The sequence below is a fragment of the Ischnura elegans genome, chromosome X (genome assembly GCF_921293095.1).
Source record: "Ischnura elegans chromosome X, ioIscEleg1.1, whole genome shotgun sequence".
NCBI lineage: Eukaryota > Metazoa > Arthropoda > Insecta > Odonata > Coenagrionidae > Ischnura > Ischnura elegans.
Window position 1 is genome coordinate 60,563,804 of NC_060259.1, and position 14,082 is coordinate 60,577,885.

Below are 14,082 nucleotides of genomic sequence, written 5' to 3' on the forward strand. Positions count from 1 at the left end.
TTTCACATGTCTTATTCAATAATAATATAATATGTATAACTTGTATTTGCTATCACGTATGTAACTTTAAATTCCATTTAGTTTTTCGAATTAACGGTGTAAAAGAAGTGAAATAATAACAGATACATAATTGAAAATAAATAACAAATAGGTAAAAACAAAGAAAAAGTGTTTAAAAAACTATGAAAAAAATCTTTGCATCAAATTTATGAGTTTATAATTTTGGCTAAACGATTTGCGACTAGGGATTCGAGTTTTTTTCAATTTGGGACGACGTTGCACCGTGATGAGAGCCCGACGAAGCCTCCAGGGTAAGAATAGGGAAAGAGGGTTGGGGATGAGAGAAAAGGCGTATTCAGCAACAAATTTGGGGGGTTACAACTTGTCTCCGAAGAGTGTGAAATTTCCCTCGTGAGAGAAGGTCGTTTTAGGGCCGTATACTTAGTCAACCCTACATATCCGTCCCTACATAACAAAAGGCCCCTGCATGCGTTTCTCAGTCGACCCTGCATAAGTAGTGGGGGGTAATTCCGTCGTCAAGTTCTCTGAAATGACGTAGATGATGGCGCAGCGCCAATTTTCCACTCTGGTGGCGTAATGGGAACTAAATATGAAACTAAGAAAATACGTCCGATAATTTTCGGGCGTATTGTTGGGGCAACGGCTCAAGGTAAATAAACAATCGGTATCGTCAAGTAGGGCCCGTTTAGTTCCAAAAACGGCCATATGTAGGGCTTGATTTGGCGTATGTAGGGCGAGATCGGTTTACGTAGGGGCTGATGACGTATCCAGGGTCGGATGACCCTACAGGGTCGACTAAGAATACGGCCCTTAGTAGCAAGAATTGCTACGCTCTACGATAAATACAATTAAAACTTCTCTCTCGTTCGGGTATTGTAGCCATTCAATTGCATATACACTCTCTTTCATCCTTTACAAGGATACAAAAGCTATTACTCTAATGAAATTTATTTTTAATACAACTTGGAGGCCATGACTTATTTGACCCCGGCTGAATACGCTGTTCCGTGAAAAATGGAGGAAAATGCTATAATGTATAATAAATAACCCAGAGATTTTTGGCTAGATCGTTCCGGGACTGACCTACAAAATGATCCCAGTTTGACGGGGAAATAAGGAAAAATGAGGGCTATTAACCGAAATGTATATGCATGATAATGTGATCTATCCAAATCATGATTTTTCAATGCTATTCCTCGCAATTACAAACATCATACTGCAATATCTTGGAAAAAAGTGGATCCCATTGCATTCATGACTCCGCCGCGGAAATGTTTGAAGCCCGATTAAAATACGATCAAAGTAGCAACAGAAATCAGCTTTCTATGTGATGGAATTGCGCCTCCTCTATGCAGTCCCCTTGCGTTGCCCTTTCGTGAGCATTCTATTCGCCGGCGCCATTAGGCAGCAGTATCTAATTCAGTGTGACTGTCGCGGGATAAAACAAAACGATGTTCATACAACTATAACCCGAAACACCAGAGAAATACAATGCACTTTAAAACATTCAAAAAAATATGTATTCATAACTTTAACAATATCATGGCAATTGTGAATAATAACGGGGTAAGTTTCACTTATCAGTACAATAATGGGGGAATTTCACTTATCAGTCAGTCTTCAGTCAGTAAGCCTTCTTGTCTGCAGTTCCGCCGCAACTTGAGCACACTTTGGGGGCAGGGGAGGGGCTGGGGCAGCCGAAGCGGCTGATGCACCACGCATTCTCACTATGATTTCCTCGCACAACACTCTCACAACTGACTGCGAGATTGACGACGACTCGTCGCACGCACACACACAAAATTTTGAATATCGGAATAAAACTACGTCTCCGGTGGCAGTTACAAGAACTAAAACATACTTCAGGTTACGGAATAGTTACATTCGCCATTAACCGTAGTGGTCTTTTTTAGTTGACAACCGTCTCCCATGCGTTATACGTGTATTTTTTATGAGTTATTGCCTCAGTTGCATACTACTGCCTTATATTTCTTCGTAAAAAGTGAATAAAGATGGCTGGATAGCACCGTGAGTGGCGATTTTGGAATCTGATTTTAATGCGCGTGGAGCGACAGCAATTCTAGCGGCGGAATTGAAAATCCTCCAATGTAATAATCGTACCCGTGGCATTGCCGAGAACCGGCGTGGGCCAGAGGAAACTTGTGTGTTACTTGAAAAACAAATGTGCAATTAACTAAAAAAAACTAGGTTTAACAACGTAATGTATATTGATTTTTCAATAAATGAGGATTTGTTACTAGAGTGAGAGTTTAGGGAAAATAACGAACATACTCACTACAGAGGTGATGAAAAATAACCAATTTTGAAAAGGTATATTTAACGACTATATGATACACACAAATCATGCGATTCACTTTAAAAATACTTTTATACTTTATTTACATAATAAAAGCTATAAAATGAATCACAGATACGGAATATTATTTTGATGAATTTTTATAAATCTATTCCCAAATGAGAACATTCGGCTGTAAACGGTTAAAAGAGGAAAGGAGACGCCATCTTAAATTTGATCCTTGAATTATTCTGAACAATAAAAAGTTATGGTACCTTTTTACACGATTTATTCAATACGACCGGTTTCGTCGCAGAGGCGACATCATCAGGTACAGAAATCGTTATACTAACAGTTATTTTAATAAGTTAATTAACTTATTAAAATAACTGTTAATATAACGATTTCTGTACCTGATGATGTCGCCTCTGCGACGAAACCGGTCGTATTGAATAAATCGCGTGAAAAGGCACCATAACTTTTTATTGTTCAGAATGGATTTTCACAAGGTAAATCCCGAAACGATCGAGTTGAATTATTCATTCACTATAAGAGGCTACGAGAATGACAGGATAGAGCGAAGCGTTTCCGTGTCTATACTTCGGTAAAAAACATTATTTGGGAATAATCTCTGGGAATATTCCAAAGATTTATACGTAGATACCATAACTACTATTGTATGGTGGCCCAGGGTGGGCCTAGAGGATTGGACTATGAGGACCGTGAACCAAGCACCATAAACTTATTCGCACAGTCATGTTTGGGTGGTGTATTGAGAGGAAGGAGAAAAGGCACGGAAGCGCCACCGCGGAGTAAGCTCGAAGACGCTTCCAGGGTAGGGATAGGGACGAATAGGTATGGGATGGAAGAATCTCAGCGCCGTCACCATGGAGACGTAAGCTACTATTACCGAAACCATGATTTGATTTTCCTACGGGAGGGTAAGATTTTTCTACGAAGGAGAAAAATCCTACAATACATCCGTAAAACGTTCCCGTGGCAGTGAGCCCATTTTAAATGAGTTGTTACTCGCGCTCCTTGAACAAAATTTACGTTTTATTGACCACGAACAACAGTTACGTTTTTTTCATGTCGCCAGTCCTACCTAGTATTATTTTTCGGGCAAATACACTGGATAAAAATTCTAGTTGAGCAAGATTGCTCCGAGAAAGGATCTGTATAATTTGCCCCTGTCCACAGTCTTACCAACACAATCAAGTCTTAAATTACTAAGCGGTAAGATACTAAGCGCATTCAGGGGGATTGAACGCTCTGAGCGCTACAACAAAGGCTGTGGCTTTTCCCCCTCAATATAACCGATATGTGATACCTCAGAGTGAGCGCTCAGCTTTTTGTCGGAGCAGTTTTTCGTCAGCTACTTGCCTGAGCAATCGTCGATGATTGGCAGGAGCACAAATATTAGCTCAAGCTGGCTAATCGTTTCTTGCTATATTGTTCAAAAGCTCTCACGTAGCACCCGCTCAGCTTTTTCCATTCAGGAAGGCTAGGATATGCTACGTACCGGTGAGCGGGATCTATGAGCACTCACAATCCCCTGATTGAGCCCATTGATTTTCAAAACTAAATGTTGTTGGGTGAATTTGTGATTTCATCCGAATTTGAGTCCAAATTCTGAAGTACAGAAAAATCTTCAAAGGTTTCGAAGGCTTAAACTCTTTTCTGATTACATTTTACAACTGTTAATGTCTCCACAACCGAAGTTTAGTATAGTGATGGAAAATCGATTTTGATGAAAATAGGAATTCGAGCTTTAATAGTCAAAGTTCGAGAAAATCGAGATTGGACCCAGATCTTCGAATTTCGATCCAAATTTGATTTTTCAGCTGCGATATTCGATCTTTTTGTATAATCTCAGCAGCGCCACTATCAGCTCATGATAACCTCATACGTCCCATGTGAAATAATCTGTTTAAGGCCGGTGAAGTAGGAAAGGCACGCCCTCTATCATTAGGAAAGCATATCAATCAGTTGATCTTTGAAAAACTAATTAAGGGAATCCAAATACCTGTGAAAAAGGCAAAATATACCTGTGATTGTGGTCACCTCATTTAGGTTAGATTTGGCCCAAATGATGCTTAATTAGGGTGAGCCAGTGGTACATTCGTGAGTTTTGTAAAAATTCCGTTGTTATTTTCATCCTCATCCCTACAGGCCCTCTTGTGTAAGGGCATGAAAAGTTGAACCCACAGCTTTCTACATGAACATTTTACCTCATACAATCACGATGACATCAATTTTTTCTGGATAACATTTTATTTTTCTTCCTGACATTGAATTTTAGCAGATCACTTCATGTTTAAATGGGCAAAATTAGACAAAAATTGTTTTTTTACCATCGCACTAATTTTTCACGTAATATTATTGCAACAAAAATATTCATGTTTACCCCATCAATTAGCTGGCTTCATTAATTTTCTTTGTACATCAGGGATAAATATAAATATAGGGAAACAATAACGTTTATGGAGTGCATAAAATGAAAACAAAATCACATCCAAGTAGAAATGCTGCATTTATTCGATCATATGGTTCAGTGCGTTTATCCAGCCTGAGCTAACGTGCTCTGCCGGATGGAGATACGTGACCAGAAGTTTAGCATTTCCTTTGCCCTAAAATAGCTGCATCACTCAATGACGCAGTGTCTGCATTGCTTTACCCAGCTCAAAAAATCTATAGGTATTACTTTAAAGTCCATTTAAAGTGAATAAATTCATACAAAATTCTTAATGTTCGTAGTATAACCGATGTACTATAAATACTCACGGTTAAGTTAGCCTATTCCTGGACGTACGTTTATATCAAGGTTATTTCAAAACTATAGACATCCTTAGGATAAAGAGATAAAAAAAATTCTCGAGCAATTCTTCTTACCAAAATAATTTAACCGGAAGAAAACCTGGATTTTCAGTCTTCATGTTTATTTGCTTTTATTTTATCCTGTCACTAAAATGTGCGTCAGTTTGTCTTGTCGGAGTAGAGGCGTCATGAAATTGATCCTAAGGAAGCAATCCTTCCGTAGATTCCGTAACTCCTCTCGATACTAGGTAGGTTAGGATAATTAATAAACAGCTATACAATAAACTTTCTCCATTTACGCCAATTTTTATCAATGAATTGCTGTTGTTTATAAGTACTAGCAATGAAAAAAGTTTACGACCACATGCATAAAAACAAACAGTCGAATATTTTTAGCATACTCTCTCAACTTCCGATTCTCACAGTGACTGATGGTGCCAAACCAGTCCAATCCAAACCTTGGTGCATATGCGATTATTGGGGACGGATATTGCGCCTGCAACACATATTGCGAACTTTGCATGCTAGCATCCACACGTTACTGCATTCCTGAGCAGGATTTTGAGCCAGCACCTACATTACCTCCGGTATCTCTATTTGCCTGTGAATAGTCTATTCGACGAAAGCAAATCAGAATTATTCCCAAATCGCAATAATACTAGTTCCGAAGTTTTAATCGTGGCTGTGGTTAATTGCCGTAGTTTAAGAAATAAGATTCCCGAATTCCACCATTTAATTCATAGTACGAAGTGTAACGTCATTTTTGGAACAGAAAGTTGGCTAACAGATGATGATTCAGACAATGAGATCTTCCCAAAATCGTTCACTGTTTATCGGAAAGATAGAATTAATCGAGTTGGGGGCGGAGTTTTTATAGCTGTAAAGAATTCAATCGTCAGCCAAGCGATAACCGTAACTGAGACCAGCGTTGAATCTGTGTGGTGTTTAATTAAATGTCCAAAATTCAAAACTATTTTATTATGTTCGTATTACAGACCACCTAACTCAGATATAACGTCAATGTTGGATTTTCAAAATCAAATAAACAGCGTAGCATCCAAGTATCCTGAAAGAAACTTGATTGTGGGTGGAGATTTCAACGTACCTTCTATAGATTGGGAGACTTATAGCTTCATTCCTGGTGGGAGGGATAAAGTGATCTGCGAGGCTTTATTACACACTTTCACATCTAATTCATTGTTTCAAATAGCATCCGCACCGAACAGAGGAGAAAATATTCTTGATTTATTAGCGACAAATATACCACATCAGGTAATAAACGTTGGCACTGTCGAAGGAATAAGTGACCATAGGGTAGTAACTGCAAAGTTTTCTCTAAATACCGCTGTAAACTTTAAAAAAGAGCGTAAAGTTTTCATTTTTAAAAGAGCTAATTTTGATGGGTTTAAGAGTCATATGAAAAATGCTTTCCCCGAGTTTCAAGAATCAGTATTAAAGTTAAATGTAGAGAATACTTGGAAAGCTTTTCTTTCGCTCGTAACTTCGGGAATAAATAGCTACATCCCTAGTAAAATAGTAAAAGAAGGCAGCGAACCGAGATGGTACGACGCGGAAGTGAGAAAATCATTGAGGCGACAGAGAGCGTGTCATGCTAAAATGAAAAAGGTCAGCACGGATTTATCCGCTAATGAACGAGAGCTAATAATTAAAAAATATAGGATGACTAAAGCCGCCACGAAGGAAGCGTTCAGGAATGCGTTCACGAATTTTAAAAGAAAAACACTAGTAGAGCAGTTACAGGATAACCCAAAAGCATTTTGGTCATATGTTAGGGAAGTTCAAGGTAAACGATCTACCGTATGTTCGCTGAGAAACGACAATGGAGATGTGTTGACAAGCAGTTACGATAAAGCCAATTTATTAAATTCCTACTTTAAGAGCGTGTTCACGGAGCCTTCCGAAAACTCACCCGAGACCGATGACAATCCCTGTATTCATAAGATGCCAGCTATTGACATTAGTACGCTCGGAATAGAAAATATATTGAAATCGCTTAGTCCAAATAAATCACCTGGTCCAGACGAAATCCCTTCTCGCGTATATAAAGAACTAGCCTCAGAACTTGCCCCCTACTTGCAGTTAATATTCAGTAAATCCATCAAGCAACACGAAGTACCTAATGACTGGAAAATCGCTAATGTAACGCCTATATTTAAAAGTGGAGACAAGGAACAGCCATCTAATTACAGGCCGATATCTTTAACGTCCATCTCTTGCAAAGTCCTTGAACACATCGTAGTCAGCTCGGTAATGAAACACCTAGACGCGCAAAACTTATTAATGGGAAATCAACATGGATTCAGGAAAAGCAGATCGTGCGAAACTCAGTTAGCGCTTTTCGCCCACGATATTTTAGTCTCCGGGGAAGACAACATTCCAGTAGACGCGATTTTTCTTGATTTCAAAAAGGCATTTGATAAAGTACCCCACGGAAAGTTAATATTAAAACTGAAATCTTATGGTCTAGACGAAGATGTCATTTCCTGGATTAGAGAATTTTTGAGCGACCGCGTCCAAAGAGTAGTATTAGACGGTGCAGTCTCCAATGAGGTTAGAGTCACTTCTGGCGTTCCTCAGGGTAGTGTCATTGGCCCACTCCTATTCCTTCTTTATATAAACGACATTGGAGAAGTAGTGCAGAGTAAGTTACGATTATTTGCAGACGACGCTGTAGTTTACAGAGAAATTCGTTCCAGCAAAGATATAGATGAACTAACGAATGACCTTGCTGCTATCCTAGCTTGGTGCGATGCTTGGCAGTTAGAATTAAATTTGGAAAAATGCGTCGTAATGAATTTCTGGAAGAAGAATAACTCCCTACAGCGTAACTATGTCATTCGGGGCGCGCAGTTAAAGGCAGTTGAATCTGTGAAATATCTAGGGGTTAGACTCAATAATGATCTATCGTGGAATAAACATATTCGAGAAATAACCGGTCAAGCTAATCGTAAAATGGGTTTTGTTAAAAGAATATTAGGAAAGTGCGACGACAAAGTGAGAGAAATTAGCTACTTTTCCCTCGTTAGACCACATTTGGAATACGCTGCCAGTGTTTGGGACACTCATGAAAAAGGCTTAATAACAGAGTTAGAACGCGTCCAAAGAAGAGCTGCCAGGTATGTGAAAGGTCGTTACGATAGTCTTGTTAGTGTAACTGACCTCTTACATAAACTCGGATGGGAATCTCTGTCGGACCGTAGATTGAAAAATAGACTAAACCTTTTAGATAAATTCAAGAGCAGTGTCTTTTCTGACGAAGTTAACCATATCTTGCGGACGCCAACGTACTACGGAAGATCAGATCATATAAATAAAATAAGAGAGATAGATTGCAGAACAGACAGATTCCGAATGTCATTTTTTCCACGATCAATAAGAGATTATAACGGCAGCAATAGAACGCGTAAATAGATTGCATGACTTGTAGTGTAGCCTACTAACCTATGTAAAACTTACTGCATGTTTCTGAATTTCTATTCTATATTCTATTTCTAACAGCATATAGTAGTATAGTTTGTTATTATACGGGACGTTTCTTGGACGGTGTGGTGTGCATGTGGGAGTCCAAATGCATGCTGCATGCTGGTGATTGATCACCCCCTGCCAAACACCCTAGAGGTGGCTCGCAGGGTAATTTGTAGATGTAGATGTATTTGGACACTAACCACAGGGTGTAAACGCAATTCGTTCGTTTTCAAAGCAAATGAACTCCACCAGACAGTCAGCCGTTTCCACTCAAATGGTTTTGCAACCCGTGCATCTACGATGAATCATCATGGTGGTAGGCACTCATTCCCAAGGAGTAAGTTCGGCATTTCCCATCGGAACTGTGTTGATATCAAATGATCCTTCGGCATCAAACTCGGATAAACTATTTTTGGTCCGTAAAGCTAGCGTAATATTCTGATGATCGTGACTCAGGAAGCATGGCCTTCAAGCAAAATCAAGCACTTGTGTAAGCACTGAATTAGGCGAATTAACGAATATGCGGAAGCTATTCTCGCATTGCGCCACGAAGCCTTTGTACATTCGTGGCACTTTGGATGCGGGTGGCAATGATGAAAACAACATGAATAAGCCGTTGGTCGCTACGATATATTACGGTTTAGAAAATTTTTAATTTGCATGTACTCATCCACGTCTTTTGGCATGAAAATACATCGAAAGCATTTAAAAGTGCAAATTAATGATATCATCACATTCGTGTCCTTTTTTTTAAATTCGTGTATATGTAATATTACATTTAAGAAGGGCGGGGTTTTCTTGGAGATAACTTCATACATCTTCAAGGAAAAATCAAGAAGCATACCGGATCCTAAGGACCAAATCTGCACCAAGTAAGAAAACTAAAATATATCGTCAGCATATCTTAAGCTTATGACTGATTTAGTACAGCGCGTGGATCCTAATCAAGGAGTCCCATGATCGAATCCGAGTGAAGCCATTGGGCAAGTCCAACATAGCCCAAAGGCTCTTCCGGCAAGCCCCGCAGTATTAGATATCTTAGGAAAAGATTTGAATTGCTCGAAACTCTTGCTCGTGTGTGTTATGTGTTTTTCGATAACTAAGAAGATGTAGCGTATTTTTTGCTGCATGTTGGTACATAATCATTACTCACCCCCTACGAAACACTCATGAGGTGGCTGAAAGGGCATAATGCAGATGTTGATTTCAACAGCTGATCAATATGTCGACGATAGTATACTACTTAAAGTCAGAAGACCAGTGGGAAATTAATATTTTTTCTCTTCGTATTGTTTCTTTTGGCTTTTGACCTGACCAGTCAAGAATTAAGGGAGAAATGACATTTATTTTCCCATACATTGTGTTTATTTTTAGCGGAAATTATAATTTCCACCAAATAATATATTTCTCTTGATATATAGACATACTTACTCTTTGATTAATTCGACTGTAATACGTCAAAATATCCAAAGCAGCGAACTAAACGACGTGTATAGAGGAAGAAAGAATTGTTTTTTGAAGCTCGGTGTTCCTGTTGCCAACACCTTTCCGTGGGTTTTAATTTAATTCCATAAAAAAGATATTATTCCTAGTGTTAAAATCAAGGATTTTAATTAACAAAATGATATTTTATTGAAGGTTAATGGTAATTCATCATCTGCATTTTTGATCATTTTTCTGCTGAAACACTTGCTCATTGTATTTGACGTATATGTTTTGATAAAAACTTCACTTTATAATGAATTGCTCCACAGTTTTGAAGTAGGGGAGATCGAGGTAATACCGTACGGCGAGGCAAACCGTGCACCATAATTGTAGATCCACTGGAGTATTTGGTGAGCACTGGGAAGTACTGCAGAATAGCGGAAGGGAAGCGAAACCGATAAAGACAATCTGAGAGCTTCCGCCTTTAGGCACGTGCATGTGACGAAAGTTTTTCTGTATCGTCAACTTTTCTTATAATTTTATAGACTAACTCGAACTGAGGTTAGGGAAACATGTTATTAGTGACTATATTCAAACTAGTGGCTTTGAATAGCCCAATTCATGGGCTATTTTTTAATGCCAAACACAATTAGTATATTTTCTTACCTCAGGTAAGGATTGAAAATGCTGTGTCATGTCGTTTTGGGGAAATTCCGTACACCTTGCATGGGGCAATACCGTGCAAGGCGCAAGGTGTTCGGTATTTACCCGTATTGAATGATAATGCCTCATATTTTCTTATAACTTTTCTGAATAACTTGAACATTAAAATGCTTATGTAAATTATAAAGGACCTTTGAAAGTGTGAGTGGTTAATCCTCCCAAATACAGGCGAACCTCAATACTCCGAACACACGATAGTTTGAACGCCTCAATAATCCGAACGGACGTCATCCGTCGTGTCGACAGTTTGTCTGTACTAATTATGGATTTTCATATTTTGATGCTACAATAAAATATTAATCGTAACTAGAAAAAGATTTTCTTTAATTTTAGTTTTATGTTAGCTAACTTTTATTACAACTTAGATAAGGGGTTGGTATTATGTTAATTTTAATGTCAGCTAATATGCCATGCTTTACTTATTTCCATGATGGAATAAAACTTAAAAATAACATTTTCCATCTTTGTTTTTCCCCAGCAGTCTTTGAAATATCGTTCATCATCACCAGTTAGGGGCAATACCGCATAGAGGGGTACTGCCCCAACTGGTGTACAGTGCTGCCCGGGCACTCGGGACAATACTGTGCAGTGTAAGGTTTTTGTAAAATAGGTGTAACACTCAAAGTAAGTTACATTTTTCAAATATGTAGGTAAAATTTGGTGGAAAATTGAATTTCATTCAAAATAATATGATCATTGCCTCTTTCATTGAAGTTTTCAATTGAAAGATATGAAATAGAAATTCTTAAGTGTACGCTATTACCCCGCTCTCCCCTACTTCTACAAATTCTAATACCTGTTATAAGTGTATGTTTACGAGTCCCAAAAAGTATTTTTTTCTAATCGTATGATCACGCTAACTTAGCAAAGGTCTGTTACATCAAAGCTACCAGGCCATATATATGTCATGGAGTTCATTCATGAGACTAAGTATCAACATTATTGTTGCGTCGCTAATAAATTTCATCGTGTCTATGGTCACTTGGATTTCTGTTTTATTAATTACATTAATTATTACAGAAGTAGTCTCATAAAAGAGAAATTTATGAAGCAAACATGTGACAAATCTTGTTTGACCATTTTCTAATATTATACATAAGTTGGAATGGACAGGGTTTACGCTATGCCTACTGCTTAAATATGAACTTAAACTGATATCGAAAGAACTCAATCTCTCTAATTAACCCTCCGTGAGGCACGTTTGGTTTCGGAACGAAATTAGTCGCGTAGCGTCCCACAGTTCAAGCATTTTGGTATCGTTAACTTTAGTACTAAATTAAGCAACAAGTACTTTACGTGCAAACAGTCATTCAATAGAAGGCAAAATGTCATGAATAGGTCGCATATTAGCGGATATTATTTCGTGGGAAGTAAATATTAATGAAAGATGATGCACCTTTTTTAACTTGTTTCAGGTTTTCATAAATAGATATCATTTCCGCATGGTTTAATTTTATTGTGAACGTAAAAAATGTATAATCTTTCATGAAAATATAATTTTAAAATCGAATTTTTCCCCTTCTCTTGACCTGAATTTTTTACGTTATTTAGAGTCTTAAAGTCTAAAATTTATAATTTATTTAAAATCTAGGATTTCGCTATTTTCGGAATTCGTGCAATTTCGAAGTCCATGAAGAAGCAAACAACAGAGTAAACGATACCCATCCCTTTCACTTTGAAAATACCGAAATCATAGATTCTAAGAGTTATTTAAAAAAATATTACTTAAATAAATGATACATATTTCTAGAAACAAAAATAGTTGTAATAAGAGATCAGACATCGAAAATTTAAGCAGATTTAATTATTATTTTATATCATCATCATCATCACTGGTCAACAATCCTAGGATTGGTTTGACGCAGCTCTCCACTCAGTTCTCCTATCAGCTAATCTTTTCACACCTACGTATTTCTTCTCTTTCACATCTCTCTTTACTTGTTCCATATGTTTTGTTCGAGGTCTTCCTTTTCCATTCTTGCCTTCCACTTGTCCTTCGACGATTGTCTTCATCAGGCCATCATGTCTCAAGATGTGGCCTATAAGGTTGTTTCGTCTTCTTATTAAGGTTTTCATGAGGCTTCTCTTCTCTCCTACCCTTCTTAGGACTTCCTCGTTACTAACTCGGTCGATCCATTTGATTTTCATCATTCTTCTGTAGCACCACATTTCAAAGGCCTCTATCCTTGCTTTCTCCGCTGCGGTCATTGTCCATGCCTCACTTCCGTATAGGAGCATACTCCAGATGTAGGTTCTTATAAATTGTTTCTTTACTTCCAAATTTAAGTTTCCCGCTGTAAGCAGGTCTCTCTTTTGGTGGAATGCTCTCTTCGCCTGGGCTATTCTGCTGATAATTTCTTTCTTGCTTCTCCCGTCACTAGTTATCTTGCTTCCCAAATAACAGAATTCATCCACCTCTTTCAGTTTTTGCCTCCCTATTTTAATGTTGGTCTTGACTTCTTCTCTTCTGCTGCATACTAAGATCTTGGTTTTCTTCGTGCTAATTTTCAGTTGATATCTACTCATTACCCTACCCATATTAACCAGAATATTTTTCAAATCCTTCTCTGTTTCATTATTTTATAAGTCAAAATTTATAGGTAACTATGATCTGTATTAGCTTAGTTACAATTACTAAACAAATCATAATCCTTGCGCAAAAGGTGCCTCAAAATTTTTGTCTCATCTTTTTAATTCATTTAGCATTGAATTATTTTAATTTTTTATTATTGAAAATAGCAATTCATAACCTTTCATTCCTTATATTAGCTTAGTTACAATAACTAAACAAATCATATTCCTTGCGCAAAAGGTGTCTCAAAATTTTTTTCTCATCTTTTTAATTTATTTAGCGTTTAACTTTTTCATTTTTTTATTATATAAAATAACATTTCATAACCTTTTATTCCTTTATGAACCGAGTTAATGTAATCGCATTCATTCATAGCCATGATGAAGGCAAAAATATACTGAAGCGTTGGCCAAATATATTGCATTTAATTGTGTAAGACATACATTCGAAGACAATTATTAGCAATATAAGTTTTACAGTTATTAGATATAGTTTTCGTCGCATTTTTCTTTTTTCTTCCTCGTATTAAACACCTCTTTCTAGCCTAGGAACGTTCGTGTGTTCCTCTCTCCCTCACCTCATTTGGAAAAAAAATTGGCTTTAGATTCCCCGTGGCCATTATTATAATCATCTCGCTCATTATTCATGGTTCAATGAAATTGTATCGTCCTTTACCTCAGCATACACAGTGATAGAATTATTCGATACTTGCTCCACGACTATTCCGTCACTGACTCATTTC